Here is a 15925-nt window from a genome sequence, read left to right as displayed (position 1 = left end):
TGAGAACCAACACTGAAGTTCAGTGATATTTGCTCGTTCTGTGATAAATATAACATTAAACAATGATTTTCAACATCAGAGTATAAAATCCAAACTGAAAAACATCCTCATAAACGTCAACCAACCTTTGACTACCAATAACGCAGAGCATTTCTGGCTGCCAGCTTCATTTTTGGCCTGACAAGTATATTTCCCAGCATATTTTGTTTGAATATCTGAAATACGCAGCAGTGCTGTCCTGTCTTCAAAGGACATCTGCTCATGTTCACCATCTTTGACCTCATGGTCATCCTTCAGCCATAACACAGTCATAGGTAGTGATCCTTTCAGAGTACACTGCATAGAAATCTCACTGCCAACTAGGGAATTCATGTTCTCTATCTTTTGTGCAAATGATGGCGGTTCTATAGGTGGAAAAGCATAGAACATTTTAACTGAAAGTATACCGAAATTAACAGATAAATATACTTAAAAGTAAGGTTTTCACATCAACCTTTCAGTGTCATTTCACAATCACAAGATGACTTCCCAACTTCATTTTCTACTGTACACTGATATTTTCCAGCATCTCCGGCTTCAATTGCCAACATCTGGAGGGTAACTATGTCATCCTTTAAGACTATCTTGTGTCTTTTATCATTTCTGATCGCCTTTGTGTTTTTGTAAAAAGATGTGTTGAATGGAGCGGAGCCTGCAAGCTGTCCTTCCAACATAATATTAGACCCTTTGATAAGTTCTTTGGATTCAAAGGTCCTCGTAAATATTGGAAGTTCTAAAAGAAAATGGCAATGAAGTCAGAATACAATCATAAAATAACATTTTATGAATCTAAAAAACAGAATACTCAACAAACCTTTAACTGTAACTCTGCTGCTGCAGCGGTCACTACCAGCATCACTTGATGACACACAAACATAATCTCCACTATCATCAACAGAGCAGTTGGCAATCTCCAGTGAGGCAACTGAGTTGGTAACAGCCATTTTGTATTTCTCATTTTGTCTCATCTCAATCTCGTTCTTAAACCACTTAAAAATGATCTCAGGGGTGCCGGTTGCTTTACACTCCAGCTTCACAGCACTTCCTTTCACCACTAGTTTCGTAGACTCAAGCTTCATCACAAACATTGGAGGTTCTAAAAAAGAGTTTGACATTGATTATCAGACAAGTAAACCAACATTGATGCAAGAACAACAAATGCATATTGAGCTGGGAATGTACATGAGGAAATGGCACCTTTCACAAACAAGACAGCGGTGCATGCTACCGTTCCAGCGTCATTGGCCACTTGGCATGTGTATTTAGCCAAGTCGGTGGGTTTTACTGAGTGAAATTCCAAAAAACTTGAGTAGGTCTCCTTCTTGATAAAAAATGTGCCTCCACTTGATATCTCCTTGTCCTCTCTGAACCACTTAATCGTAAAAGGAGCTGTTCCAGTGAAAGAAGTCTTCAAGACAATGGTAGATCCTGGTACAACATCTTGTTTGTCAGTTTTCAATGTGAAAACTGGAGGTTCTAAAATCCGTTAAGAAGAAGAAAATATTTATTTTTCATCAGCATATTATCCCTAGAAAATGTGATAGGCCTACTTCAATTGGATGTGAGAGTGTGACATAGGGCTAGAAAATGACTTAAGCTTTATAAACCTTTGACATATAAGGTTCCACTGCTTTCTTTAGATCCTGTAGAATTTGTTGCCTGGCATGTGTACACTCCAGCATCAACCTTTTCCAATTTAGTAATTTTCAGTGCAGCTGAGTTGTCTTTGATTTCAGGTAGATATCCATCTCCAGACTTTATCTCTTTCTCATCTTTGAACCAAGACAGAATCATAGGCTGGGATCCAGATACTTTGCAATCCATTGAAATATCCTTACCCATAATTCTATCAAGTCTTTTCAGAGACTTTGTGAAAGAGGGTAGTATGATATGATCTGTTTATTGAAAAGAAAATGTTATTTCACACTGCAAGTTAAAATAGATTTCATGAAAACAAACTATTAAAAGAGGCGAAGAAGAAAAGCTAACCCAGCACAGTAATAGAGCACTGGTCCTTTCCAACACGGTTGGACACTTCCATCCTGTATTCGGAAGAGTCTGCTTTTTCAGACGCAATAATCTTTAAGATGGCAATATTATCTTTTAGAGTGATTTTATATTTTCGATTCCCTTTCATCTCCTTTCCATCATGGAACCATTTCACTCTAAGTTCTAGGCTTCCAGCGATTTTGCATTCCAAGGTTGCAGAGTCCCCTGAAGTCACGTTGATGGATTCTGCTTTCTCTAAGACTTTAGCAGGTTCTACAATAAAGTCAAATGAATTCGATTTAGTTGTCACAAGAGTATTATGTGTGTAAATGTTACAAATTTATAAATTATGTATATGTTTTAAATAAATGTTTCAATAGTTGTTATCCAACCTTGAACTGTTAGAGTGGCATCATATTTGTTTTGTCCAGTCTCATTCTCTGCTTGGCAAGTGCACTTGCCGCCGTGGCTAATGGCAACAGCTGTTATTGACAGAATAGCAATGTTGTTCTCAAATGTCATTTTGATATCTGGATCATCATCTCTCAACATTTCAGTGTCCCTCATCCATTTGATGGAAATGGGGGGTGAGACTTTCAATGTGCCCTGCAGTTTCACAGAATATCCCAATGTTGCTGTAATGGTTTCAATCTTCTTCGCAAATGTTGGTGGTTCTATACAAATATAATCGATTAACCATGTTATTTATAAAACATATTTAGACAAATCAATATGAGTTTTCTATTTACCAGCTATACCAACCTTTAAGTTTGGCCAGCGTCTTAGTGGTGATTTGACCAACATCATTGGCTATGCAACATTGGTAATCTCCAATGTCTGCACTTTCAAATGAGCAGAACTCCAAACGAGCAATGGATTCCTGATAGATGATCTTATACTTTTTATCTGTGGCGACGACCGGTTTCTTATTCTTCAACCAGATGATTTCAAACGGAGCTGTTTCTTTAATTTCACATTCGTGTACGGCAGGAGTTCCCTTCACTGCCTCAACCATTTGCAATTCTTTTCGAAAGGAAGGGGTATCTAAGAGTAAAGATCAGATTAAATAAAATACAGCTATCTGTAATTTGTGATTTGTTGAAAAATAATTTTAAGCAAATAAAATATGTAATGGTGGCAAACCTTTTACAGATAACTCAGTGATGCTGCTCTCACTACCAGCTTCGTTTGACACCTCGCAAGTGTAGTTTCCGCTATCTAACACATTTACATCGATTATTTCCAAAGTTGCAAGACCAGCCTTGAAAGTGATTGTATGTTTATCTCCATCACTGAGATCGTTGTCATTCAGAAACCAGGAAGCTTTGAGTTCATCTGATCCTTTGACTGTGCACTGCATCCGAGCAGCTATGCCCTGCTTCCACATTAGCTTTGGTTCCATTTTCTTAACAAAGGTTGGGGGTTCTGAAAGAAGTATTGCGTTGCAAAACAGTAAACGTGTTGTCAAACAATAACCAATACGTAACCACCAAAGAGAATACTGTGACATAAAAAATAACATAAGAATATGTTGTAGCTGCATAGCATTAGTGTCTTAAAATATAATTAAATGATCAGTCTTTTTTTTTTTTTACGGTTGCATTTTCTAAACTAGTATCTGTAGTCACACACACACTGCGTTACGACAAGATATCAACTTAAATCCTTACCTTGTGCCATCAACATCGTAGAACAAGTTAAACTCCCAGAATCATTTGAAGCTGTACGGACATATTTCGCTGAATCTTTCAGATTTGCCTTAGTAATTTCAAGAACAACAACCTTTTCTTCAAAAGATTGTTTACAGTCCATTGTTTGATGGAGCTTTTTGCCATCCTTTATCCAGGTGATGGTCACTCCAGTGTCCTCGTCCACTTGACCTTCGAGCCTCAGTGTATTACCAATGGCTGAAGACACTGAGGTCTCGAAGGTCTTTACGAAACTGGGTTTGTTGATAACCCTCAACTCTGAACTGCATGTAGCAGTGCCAACGCTGTTCGATGCTTTGCAAAGGTAAGTACCCTGATCGATCAGCTGAAGATTTTTGATTTGTAGGGAGTATTTGGTCTTGTCAGACGTTATCTGATAGTTCCCCCAAGAAGAAACAGCAATATTGTCTTTGTGCCAGACAATAGTCATTGGCGAAGAGCCAGTAACTACACACTGGAATGATGCTTCTTTGCCCACGTATAAAGTCATGGGATCAAGCATTGTACTAAATACTGGCGGGTACATCTCTATAAAAAGTAATTAAAGATAGGGAAAAGGTAATAGGATATGGATACCTAATTTACATGACAAACCGGTACACTATACAAAGGTTGAGACAACAGGTGGACATTACAATTCTTTGTCTAACATTAAACCTGAAAAGAAAACATCAATATACTGTACATACAGTTGTATAAATAATGTTAAAGGAAACAGTTCACTCACCAGTCACTGTCAGTATGGCAGCACAGGTGTCACTGCCATGCTGGTTTGTAGCCTTGCAGGTGTATTCACCACTGTCAGCTTTGGTTGGGCTCAGGAGCTCCAATGAAGATGTCAGTTGCTGACTGAGAATGTGACAATTTGCACTCTCTTTGATCGAAGTGCCAGACTTGAACCATTTGAAGTTCACATTTGGTGCATCTTCAATTTCACATTCGAACTTGGCTCCGCTGCCAACATTGATCTCCAGGGGAATGATTTTGTACCTGAAAACAGGTGGCACTATAATGTGCACAAAAATAAAAGTAAATTAGTACACAGGTAGATAATAATGCGAAAATGAACATGTAGACAAGTGCACAGAGCTGGAACAGGGATGGTGGAATGCAACGGTATGGTGGGATGCATTCCAGGAGTGACTGTGAAGAAATGGTGGAATGGTTAGAGGAGGAAGAAGGAAAGTGACTTCATCACATCATGAATAATGAAACCATGACAAATTTGCTCTTGAAAACATGCAAAAAGTTTTCAGTGCCAAGTGGAGAATGGCCAAGAGTGAAATGTAATAGTTAATGGGTGACGCTAACTTTTTTTATAAGCATGAAAAGTGAAAATACCTGAGCATGATATAGAATAAATAAGCATGTGGATAATGATATAGAACAATACTAAGGTGAATTAGTGGTGGATTGAAAGTATGGTAAAAGCATTCTGACAATTATATACATTTCAATATATGAAATAAAGTATGAGTTTGCTGCCAAGATGAGAATTTTTTTTAATGTCACATTAGAAAAATGTAGTTCTTTATGTGTATGGTGATGAGTAAAAATAAAACTATCCTCATTATCCAACCTTTGGAATCAATTGTGAGTCTTGATGATGTTGTGGTCTTTCCAGCTTCATTCACAGCCTCAAATAAATACTCTACTTCGTGCTTCTCCTTGACAATTTTCATGATTGTAAGTGTGTATGTGTCATGTTCTTTTGAACACTTGAACTCTTTGCCTGATTTAATTATTTGTCCATTGAAAATCCAATCAACTTTTGTAACATACTTTACTGTCACAGCGTATGTAACCTTACAATGCTCCTCTGTGGCAATGTCCTCCAGAAAAGTGTCAATATCTGGATAATCTTTTAACTTTTCTGGAGGATCATATTTTCTGACCTCTTCTGAAATAAATTCCTTCCTGTGTTCTTTTTGAATGAGTACATCTAAAGACTGTTCAGTTGGAATGGATGTCATGGGCATGTCAGTGGTGATATCAGTCATACCTACGTCTCTTTCATAAGCGTTTACAGTCATACAGTCACAGTCAGTCATTCTATCCACCAGTCTGGCCACCTGTACTGACTGTTCAAACTCAGCATGTAATTCTGTAGTAACTTTCTTTGCTGGAGCACCCAATTTGGATTGAGTTACCTTGGACTCTTGCACCACACTACGTTCCTTTCGTGCAGCAGCCTGAGCTTTAGGTGATGAAAAATCAACTACACTCTCTGCTACTTTGACAGTCTCCACTACCGATGACAGCATTTCTTTGGAAGCTGCACTGCTAACCTGTAGTCTTTGGGGCTTGTTGATTTGCATTGTGCCGGGTTGGTCAGATGTAAGAACATGCTGCTCGCGATAGACAATTGAGTAGAAAGCTGCCTGGAGTTCAGTCCTTAGATCTGCAGTCTGGGGGTATTGACCTTCAAAAACAATTGTTATTTCCATAGGGGCACCTGATGTTGTGATAAGATAAGTGAACATTGCATGTTTCGGTTCCTTGCGTACCTTCACTTCCTGTACCTTATTAGCCTCCAAACTTCCAACAACATCTGCTAGTATAAGTGGCTGATCAAGAGCTACAGCAGACTGAAGTGCATCTTTCAACTGATGTCTGATGTCCAAACTCGTTGGTTTTTGAAACCGAATAACACATGTGAGCTCCTTTGGAAGAATTTGACTTTCTCCAGACTCTGAGATGAAAACAGTCATTTTGGGCTGAGTTTTAACACTCACTGTTGTCGACTCTGATTTGGTTATTTGTTGGGACATTTCACCGATCAACATACACTTTTCATCCATCGTTATTGACTGACTTTTGCCATCCTGTCTAAGGATGGCAAAATCTTGATCTGTAGCTTCCAGAAGTGCACTACTCTCAGTTGCGATCTCATTCTTCACTATTTGTATGGGCTCAATAGGTACTGTAGGCTCTATTTTGGTTTTGCATGTACATTTGTCAACAGCTGTTAAACTCACAGTATGTCCTTCCTCTAATGCTTGACTATCTGCCAAACTTGTATGATGTATGATGTTCCAACAATCTTCTTTTTGGATTAATGCACGGTGCTGTTTGACATCACTAGTAAATGGTGTTTCTTTGGGTAGCTGCATGGGCTGTGAAGTGACCTGAAGAATGTTCTGTGGTCTGGGTTCTGTTCTAAGCTCTGACTGAACTCCTGTCACGGACACATCAAGATCTTTGGAATAATCTGCGCTAAGCTCCCTTCTTTCCTCTGAGGTTGCTGCATGTTTTCTATCTTTCTCCTGCTTCTGTGTTGCTGTCTGTTGGTCTGGATTTTCAATGGTAATAATTCCCTCTTTGGTTAAGGCACCTTCTGGATGAACTGATTGAAGATGTAATGGGGTAGGGGTTTGTTTTTGGGGCTGAATGGTCATTGTGTCTCTCTTGGCCTCAAACTCAGTGGTATCTTCGCAAGTTACAGATCTCCGTTCATTGTGGGTTACTGTTTGTAAAAGAGTAGGGCTTTTCCTGGCACCTGCTTGTTCTACAGCTGGTTTCTCCCAAGTAAAGGGTTCCTCGGATGGTAGGATATCCTGATCTCTGATTATCTCCAAATGAATATACTGAGATAGCACTTTCTAAACTCTGCACTTGTTCTGTGTGGTCCGCTTGTAACATCTGCTTCTCCTCAGCTATCAGCGCAGATTTCATAATGTAATCCTTACGAAGGAGAGCCTTCTCTGCATCCGGTCTCTGCATGGTGAATTTAGTCTCTTTTGATAATGCTTGTTTAGTCTCCGAAACCAAGGCGAGAATTGGTTTGAACAATCCTTTTGTCACTGAAGATTGAAGAGCAGAATCAGCAGAGGGCACATCTGTTGTATGTCCCTCAGGAATCATCTGTTTTTCAGTTGACATAGCGGAATACAATATCTTAACGCCTTCTTTGACTTTATTACTTTTCTCCTCCTTTGGCTTGAGAATTTCTTGTGATCGTTCTTTTAAAATTGACAGTTGGGATTCAACTTGATGACTACTGACAAGATGTTTTGGCTCGGAGGTTGGCTTTACTTTATCTGCATTCCTGTCACCTGATATCTCCGTGCTTACACTCGCCAAGGTGGTTATCTCCTCAGAAGAGGCAGACATTAATTTTGAATGCTTCTCTTTTGAAGATAGAAGCTCTATGACTTCTGGGCTTTGGATACGGTCACAGTGCTGGTTTGTGAGCTTTGGGTTCTCCTGAACAGCAGATGTATGAAAGGCAGTTGTACGGAGCTGTTTCCTAGGAACTACTGAAACTTGAAGTGGAAGGGTGACACGCACAGACACTCTCTCTTGTACCTCATGTGACTGCAGAACTGCAGCCTGATGGGTGACCTTCTCTTTTTGGAACGTAGCCGCTGAGTTATCCAACTCTCTAAGGGTTTTTACAACGTGGCTGTCCTCTGTGCCAATGGTGTACACCATCTGATGTCCTGCCTGAATGCTGGCCCTGGCCTCTCCAGGAAGTTTGACCTCGTACAAGTGGGACTCTGTAGCTTGTTCAGCTGACATGGATACTTTATAACCTTTTTGAACAACCATGTGTTCCTTATGCTGAGATACAGAGACAGACTCTTTAAACACAATTAGATCAGCACTACAAGAGGCCTCCCCAGATGGGTTGGAAGCCTTACATGTGTAGAGACCACTGTCCTGCTGTTGGATGCCCTTCATGCTGATGAAGCCAGAGCCATCTGGGTTGTTCACTATAATGCAAGACTTACCACACTGAATTTGATGAGCACTTTTAAACCACTGCACATCTGGAATTGGTTCACCGGTTACTTTATACTTAAAGTAAGCCTCACCTCCCTCTTGGAATTTTATAGGTTTGATTTGGCTAGTGAAATTAGGTGGTTGGCCAGTGGCTTTGAAAAATGTTTCAACCCATTGCTCAGCTGTAGTTGAAGCTCTCTTTCTCACCTCCAGGTAAGTAGTACCTTTGGAAGGCCAGATACTGTGATAGTAAATCTAGCTGCCTCTCCAACATTGACAGCTGCTGGTGAGAGTTGGGTCAAAAAGATAGGCTTTTTTTTTCTTTTTTCTCTAAAGTACTTGAATAGCGTTTGTTTTGTGAGGTAACTTAAGGCCAGAAGTGTAGAATTCTTGTTCTTCTTCCACTGTTGTCACAGTCGAGCTAGAATATTCTGAGCAAAAAATAATGAGTTAGATTGAGATAAAGTTTCCATAAAAGAAAGGGTCATGCTGGTCAATTGTGTGTCCGTTGCATAAGCATAAAGGGTGATATCAAGACAACACCATACAATAATTTACATCAGCATATACCTCCTTTATTTATACATAAATAAAAACTGTTAGAGACAAACTGAAGTGATTTCTGTACAAATAAATAATGTATTTCAATTACTCCCATTTCCAAATGAATACATTGCTTGTTCATTCAGATCAGTCAAATTTGTGAATATTTTATAACCCCAAATATATAGTATTCATTAAGAATACAATTGCCTCTTAAATATACAGTGAATCATACATGTATTTACAGCACACACAGTTTGTATATAATGAACCTTTTAAAAAATATGATTTTACAGCCAACCCCAAGGTTTTATTTTGAATGGTGAAATTTTACATTGTGGTCCTAATGAAAAAATATACTCTACAATACATTTGAATTGTGTTCGATAAATGTTTTTGTTGTGTACCAGATTGTTTTCAAAATCATTCATTCATCAAAAGATAAATAAATCTAACTAAACTCTCCACATCAGTGATTCTAAGCACTACGCCATATATAATAACATATACTCTATCATGCTAACAACACTGAGTTATCATGGATGCATACGTAGATGATTAATTTGAAATATTTGGCTAATTAAAACATTGGACATTTTGATACAAGATCTTAATATGGGCCTAACACGAATGCCTTGATAACAATGTTTTGATTACACATGGGTGGTAAGTATTCATACGCATTTTGTCACCTTAAATAAAACAATATGCAATAACTTTTTGAAAAACTGTTTTGAAAAGCAAACATTCCCCTTCACCAAACATGATTATAACATGTATAATCATTCTGATGTGTGAAGTGACTACACACTATACACAATAAATAGGATCTACACTTAATTTCAGAACATTTTTCACAAGTGTCACATTATAATGAATAAAAGCTACTTTTCTTACATACAGTAAAAACATTTTAATTGAGTTCAACGTCAACATGAAAACAAATGACATGAAGAGGTTAGAACACGTTCAACAAACCAGTTGTTTCAGTATATCCAGATTTGTTTTGGATAAGACACTTGTACTCTCCGGCATCCTTTTGGGTGACATTTGTGATGATCAAATTAAAATGTCCAGATGCTTTCTCTTGGATCATGTACCGAGTGTCTTTCACTGGATCGCCATCTTTGTACCATTCAGCGGTGGGATGAGGCTTACCATTCACTAAACACTGGAGGACCACTGGAGTTCCTACTGCTGCAGTGATGTTTGTCAAAGGAATAATGCATTTTGGTGGAGTTTCAGTCATTTGAAACCGGAAACTACACAATTCTGATGACTTTCCTTTGAAAACTATTTTATCATCTTTGGCGGGCTCTGCGAAAACGCCAAAGTTGATACTGACATATTTCTGTCCCTGCTCGCTCATCTCATTGTTCGTCATGGCTACAAGTCTAACAGCCTTTTGTGATTCATCAGCTTCCTGCTCAAATTCAAATTCCAGCTCTATTTCTGATGCCTGCTCACCGTCAAATTCAGTCCCAACAACCAAGTCAAACTTTTGAGGCTGAACTTTAGCACTACCAAGAGACACAGCTGTCAATTCTCTCCCTCTTGTTTTTCCTATAAAGCTTTTAGGATTCAACACAAGAAGAGATGCCCGGCAAAGAGTTTCCCCAACCACATTGATGGCCCTGCAGGTGTATATTCCACTATCATGAGCGCTGACGTTCCTAATCTTAAGAAAATGATTGTCTCCATCAGATGAGTACAAGTATTTCTTGTTATCGTGAGGGATCTTTTTGTTACCTTTAAACCATGATACTATGGGTGATGGAATTCCCATCAGAGAACACTCAAACATTACAGTTGTATTCTCAGGGGTTTCCATATCACAAATTGGGTTGATGAAGCGAGGCGGCATTTCTGTAACCTCAAAAGCTATTTTCAAATCATCCCTTTCTTGCGTTACAAAGTCAACTCCACTCTCCTCGWACATACTCGGYAGAACATCGAGTGATATTATCATACTTTTATTGTCAGCGGTGTATTCTGGGARGGTAATTATCTTCACCTGTCTCTCAAACTCTTTAACCTCATTTTCATCCAYCTCCACCTCRAATAYAATCTCCTGAGGGGAGCAAGACCTCGATGAGTCATCATCTTCCTCAACATCAAACTCCATCACATGCTGYTGGGTGACTGKRGGTGGTGGGYGCATYTATCTGGCCTCGTTGGATATAACTACAACTAGTGCAACGCTTTTTGCCTCTCCTACATAGTTAACAGCTTCGCAAATATATTCACCTTGATCAGCTTTCGTAATGTTCTGAATAACAAGCCAGATATTGTCACCATCTCTGTCCATTGTAATCCTTTCATCTGCAACAAATTGGGTTTTGTTTCTAAACCACTTCACTTCAGGTGAAGGCAACCCAAACAACTCAGCATAAAACGATAACGAATCATGTTCAAAAACTCTCCTTTTGGTGAGAGGTTTGAGGAAAGCCGGAGGGATTCCCTGGACTTTTTCCTGTAGTCCTCCAAGGCCAAGGGCACGCTCTGAGAGGAAACGTCCTTCATCTAATCTAAATGCAGGGGGTGTTGTCTCAATGCCCTCATCATCGGGTGACCTCAAGAACTTAGCAGGAGAAAATAACCTCTCACTGGAGTCAGTGGATGGTCTTTTACGTTCAAGAGGAGAGAAGGCATACTCATTAGGGGTCATATAACCTGCCGGGGTTTCAGTTTCAGGAGTGTGGAAAGATTCTGGAGTTTTAGGGAGCTGCAAATTTTCATTTGAAGAATCTGGAGTATAGAACTGCTCGATTTCTGTTAATTCCTCACTAAATGTGCTACCACACTCAATGGACATATCTGACTCTGGTGATAAGGGTCTGCCCCATTCAGTTGGTGGGTGGTAGTAGTCATAAACAGTACTGAAGGTTACTACCTCCTCCTCAAGTGAGATCACACCTGAAGCACCTTCACTGACAGCCGTACTTAGATCAGCACTTTCCGGTTTAGCCTCTGCTTGATGTTGTGGACCTTGTGCAGCAAGATAATCTGTACACCCATCTCCTTTGAGCTTGACGTTAATTGATTTTGAAACCACTGAAGGCTCACCACTCTCAGCAACAGCATGTTCCTCGTTTTCCTCTGCTGTTTCTTCACTAACAATTTCACTATGTGCCCAAGTAACACTGACAAACGCGCTATCCTTTAAGAGTTCAGATAGAGACAAGTTTTCATTAATATCAGTCATGTCATTGCCAACAGAAGACTGAGTGTCCAATCTATGAATTTCTGGAGCTGCAAATGAGCCAGATAATCTTTTTAGCTCTACAGACTCATCACAGACTGACGCTGAAACATCATCTGGGGTCACCAACACTGGGACTTTTTCACAAAGACTGTCCTCTATCATATTTTGATCTTTTACATGAGGTCCCATACATTCTGTTGAATGGCTAGTCTTTACTGCCTTAACTGCCTCAGGTCTGACAAGCGTTGGTGACACCTGCACCTCTCTTATACTTAAGTGACTGTGGGTGTCAATTATGTCAGCTTCCTCAACAGTTTCTCCAGAAATCATACAGATTTCATTGTCTTCCTCCAGAGTATCAGACATGGCCTGGACACCCACTGGGGCACATTTGGGGGAGACTGATTTCACTTTGGCAGAAATCTGTGCACCACCTAGTAACACAACCTCTGGCCCACTTTTGGCTGAAATTAACTTTGCTCTCGGAATCTGTGTATCACTACCTTCTACTAACATACTGTTTTGTTTGGACTGCAGTGGAGTTCCTTCCACAACATTAGTTGCCAATGACTTATCATCATGATCAAGATGGATTGCAACTTCTGGGATATACTCCTCAGGGAAATATGACTCTGTGGACTTTTTCACTTCATCAACAGAAGTGGTATCTAACAAGTCAGGTGCCTCTGACAACCCAGGTGCCTCAAATGCCTGCTTCATTTGTGACACTTTGACTGGCGCAGCAGATGATTGCAGACCACACCCAGTAATAGTAGGTGCTTCTTTTGAAACACTTTGTTTTGGTTTAGATACGTTTGAAACATACTCTTCAGGGCTGTGGGAACCTATAGAGTTGTCCAGCTCCTGCATTAATGCCTGATCAGTAATATCACTAGTATGGCTGAGAGGGGAATGCCTCAAATCTTCAGAAAATCTGGATAGTATATGCTGTTTGCTCTCATTTGCCATGTCTGCCTCTGATCTAGCTAATTCTGAAACATTATCCTTAGGGTTGTTGGAACCTACAGATTTGTTCAAAGTCTGCATCAATGTCGGGTCAGAAATATGCCCAGTATCACTCAGAGGGGACTGCCTCAAATCTTCAGAATTTCCAGATAGTATATGTTGTTCCCATTCACCAGCCATGGTTGCTTCTACCTCAGAAGATCTAGCAATAGTCACAGCAGATTGGAAGGACACATCAGATCTGATTTCAACCTTTCCGGTTTGGCCTTCTGAAGAACTTATCTTCTCAGATTCACTTACTACCTGCGCGGCATCATAGCAGAATGTGAATTTGTGTTTCATAGGATGGGAACTGCCATCGTCCTCAGACATCTCTGTGTCTTTTCCAATCATTTCGAATGGGACTGGTGTTGGAGCAGTGATCCTGATCTCGACAGGAGAACAAGAATATTGTGAAGTGTCTGAAGCACAAGGTCTGTGCAAGACAGCCTGTGGCACCTGTAGTAAAGATTTCTCATCCATTTCAACACCATTGTACGATTCAAGTTCATCGTCAATCATTTGGTCAAGATCTTCTTCACTCATTTCATACTCTGTTGTCACTTTCACTTTGTACGAGGCCACTGGCGATGGCAATTTTCTTAATTGCTTACTTTCAGTAACTTCTAGTGTAGCAGAGGAGGTTGACTTTCCGAATGTATTAGTTATAACACAACTAAATGTCCCTTCATGGTATATAGTGGGATAGTAGATAGTTAAAGTTGTTTCGTTCAATTTGGTGAGAACATCAAAGTCTGGGTTTTGACCGATTGGTTGGTCATCTTTGAGCCAAGTGACAATTGGTTGAGGGTCTCCCCGAAAACTACATTTAAAGTCTGTCATCTCTCCCCTCTTTACTTTCAAGGATGAGATTTCTCTCACAAAGATAGGTACAGAAGTTTTTGGTGAAGTCTTAACTTCTTTAGTCCTCTGAGGCATGTCTATTTGGTGAAGGTTTTCTTTTGATAGCATTTCTCTATGTCCTTCTTTCCTCTCTGCAGTCCTAATAGCCACATTTTCATTGTGTCTCAAGTCAGATTCCCAATTGGAAGGCCCTTCCGCACCAACTTCAGCTTGAGAGCCATGCTGACCAATGTGAAGTTCTCTCAAAGGTGAACAGCATCTCCCAGATGAGGCTTCTCTACCAGGTTCTTTCACAGGTGATTGACCTCTGTCATGTGAGCGTTCTCTGCCAGGGGAGGGCTCTCTACCAGGTGAGGTTTCTCTAACTGATGAGGACCCTCTCACAGGTGAGTGAGACCCAAGTGACATTTGATGAAACTTCTCGATATGATGAGAAACAGGTTCATAAGAAGGACCTTCATTGGCATCATCTCCACTGACATCAGTTCTCCTACGATGTTCAGCCATAGCCCAATCCTCTTGAGAGACATGCTCACCAATCCGATGTTGTCTCATAGGTGAATATTCTTTCACAGGAGAGTGCTCTTTCACATGCGAGAACCCAAGAGACATTGTACGAGACTTCTCATTCTGATGAGAGACTGGTTCAAAAGAGGAACTTTCATACTGACCAATGTGATGTTGTCTCATAAGTGAGGGTTCTTTCACAGGTGAGCGTTCTTTCACAGGTTCATTAGAGGAACCTTCATGAGGTCCACTGGCATCGCTTTTCTTTGAGTGTTGTGAATGTTCAGCCAAAGCCCAGTTAGACTCTAATTCAACAGCTTCTTCTTGTTCGGTGAGAACGTCTTCTTGCCATTTTAAGATGCGCTGAGCCAAAGCTTCCTCTTCGCTCACAAAATACTCACTTTCTGTTGTCTGCATCCTTGTTTCATCTACAACGGTTTGTGGAGGAGGGGGCCATTGGAAACTTTCATCTCTGAAATCATGATGGACATCCTTACTCAGGGACTTTTCTTTTGCCGTCCTTTCTGGCGAAGATCTTCTTCTTTCATCTCTGTAGTCATGAGGGGCATGCTCACTCAGAAACCTTTCCTTTGATGTCTTTTCTGTAGAAGGCCTTCTTGGACCTTCATGGGCTCTAGCATCACGGAGAAGCATTTCCTTTGTTGTCTTTTCTGGAGAAGACTTTCTTCTTACATCTCTGTATTCATGAGGGGTATCCTCAGTAAGGAACTTTTCATTCGTTTTTTTTTCTGGTGAAGACCTGTCATATCTGTATTCAGGAGGGATATCATTCTCAGTAAGGACATGTTCCTTTACAGTCTTTTCTAGTGAGGACCTTCTCTCATCTCTGAAACCATGAGGAACATCCTCAGTCAGTAACTTTTCATAGTCTGTCTTTTCTGGGGAAGGCTTTCTTCTTCTCGTTGAATCTGCCTCAGAGTGAGCGGTTGATCCAAGAGTAATGCCTTCAGCAGCCATTTTTGACTCAGCCACTTTTCTAGCGATATATGGTGAGTACTCTGCACCAACCCAATCAGAATCCAAGTCAACAGCAAACCCTTGCTCAGTCAAGACGTCTTGCTGCCATTTAATGATTCGATGTCCCAGAGCCTCTTCCTCACTCCCAAACATTTCACTTTTGTGGGTCTTTTCCCGGGATAAAAGACACTGCTCTTCTTGGTGTTTCTTCTCACTAGCACGCATTTCTCTTGGGGAAAGGGACAAATTCTGTTCAGGTTCACTCTTCATTCCATAAATATTTTCCTGGGATAAATGGTGCTCTTCTCCTGTTTTCTTCTCATTGGCGCTCCTCTCTTTTGATTGGGAAAGTGAAACATTC

General features: G+C 40.2%; 1 pseudogene; it reads right to left on the bottom strand.

Moving 5' to 3' along the window:
- Positions 1-6339: 6339 nt before the first annotated feature.
- Positions 6340-11166, bottom strand: LOC139023981 (titin-like; annotated as a pseudogene).
- Positions 11167-15925: the final 4759 nt, after the last annotated feature.

This window comes from Salvelinus sp. IW2-2015, unplaced genomic scaffold (genome assembly GCF_002910315.2).
Source record: "Salvelinus sp. IW2-2015 unplaced genomic scaffold, ASM291031v2 Un_scaffold694, whole genome shotgun sequence".
NCBI lineage: Eukaryota > Metazoa > Chordata > Actinopteri > Salmoniformes > Salmonidae > Salvelinus > Salvelinus sp. IW2-2015.
Note: the sequence above shows the minus strand (reverse complement) of the source record. Positions and strands in the feature narration are given on the sequence as shown.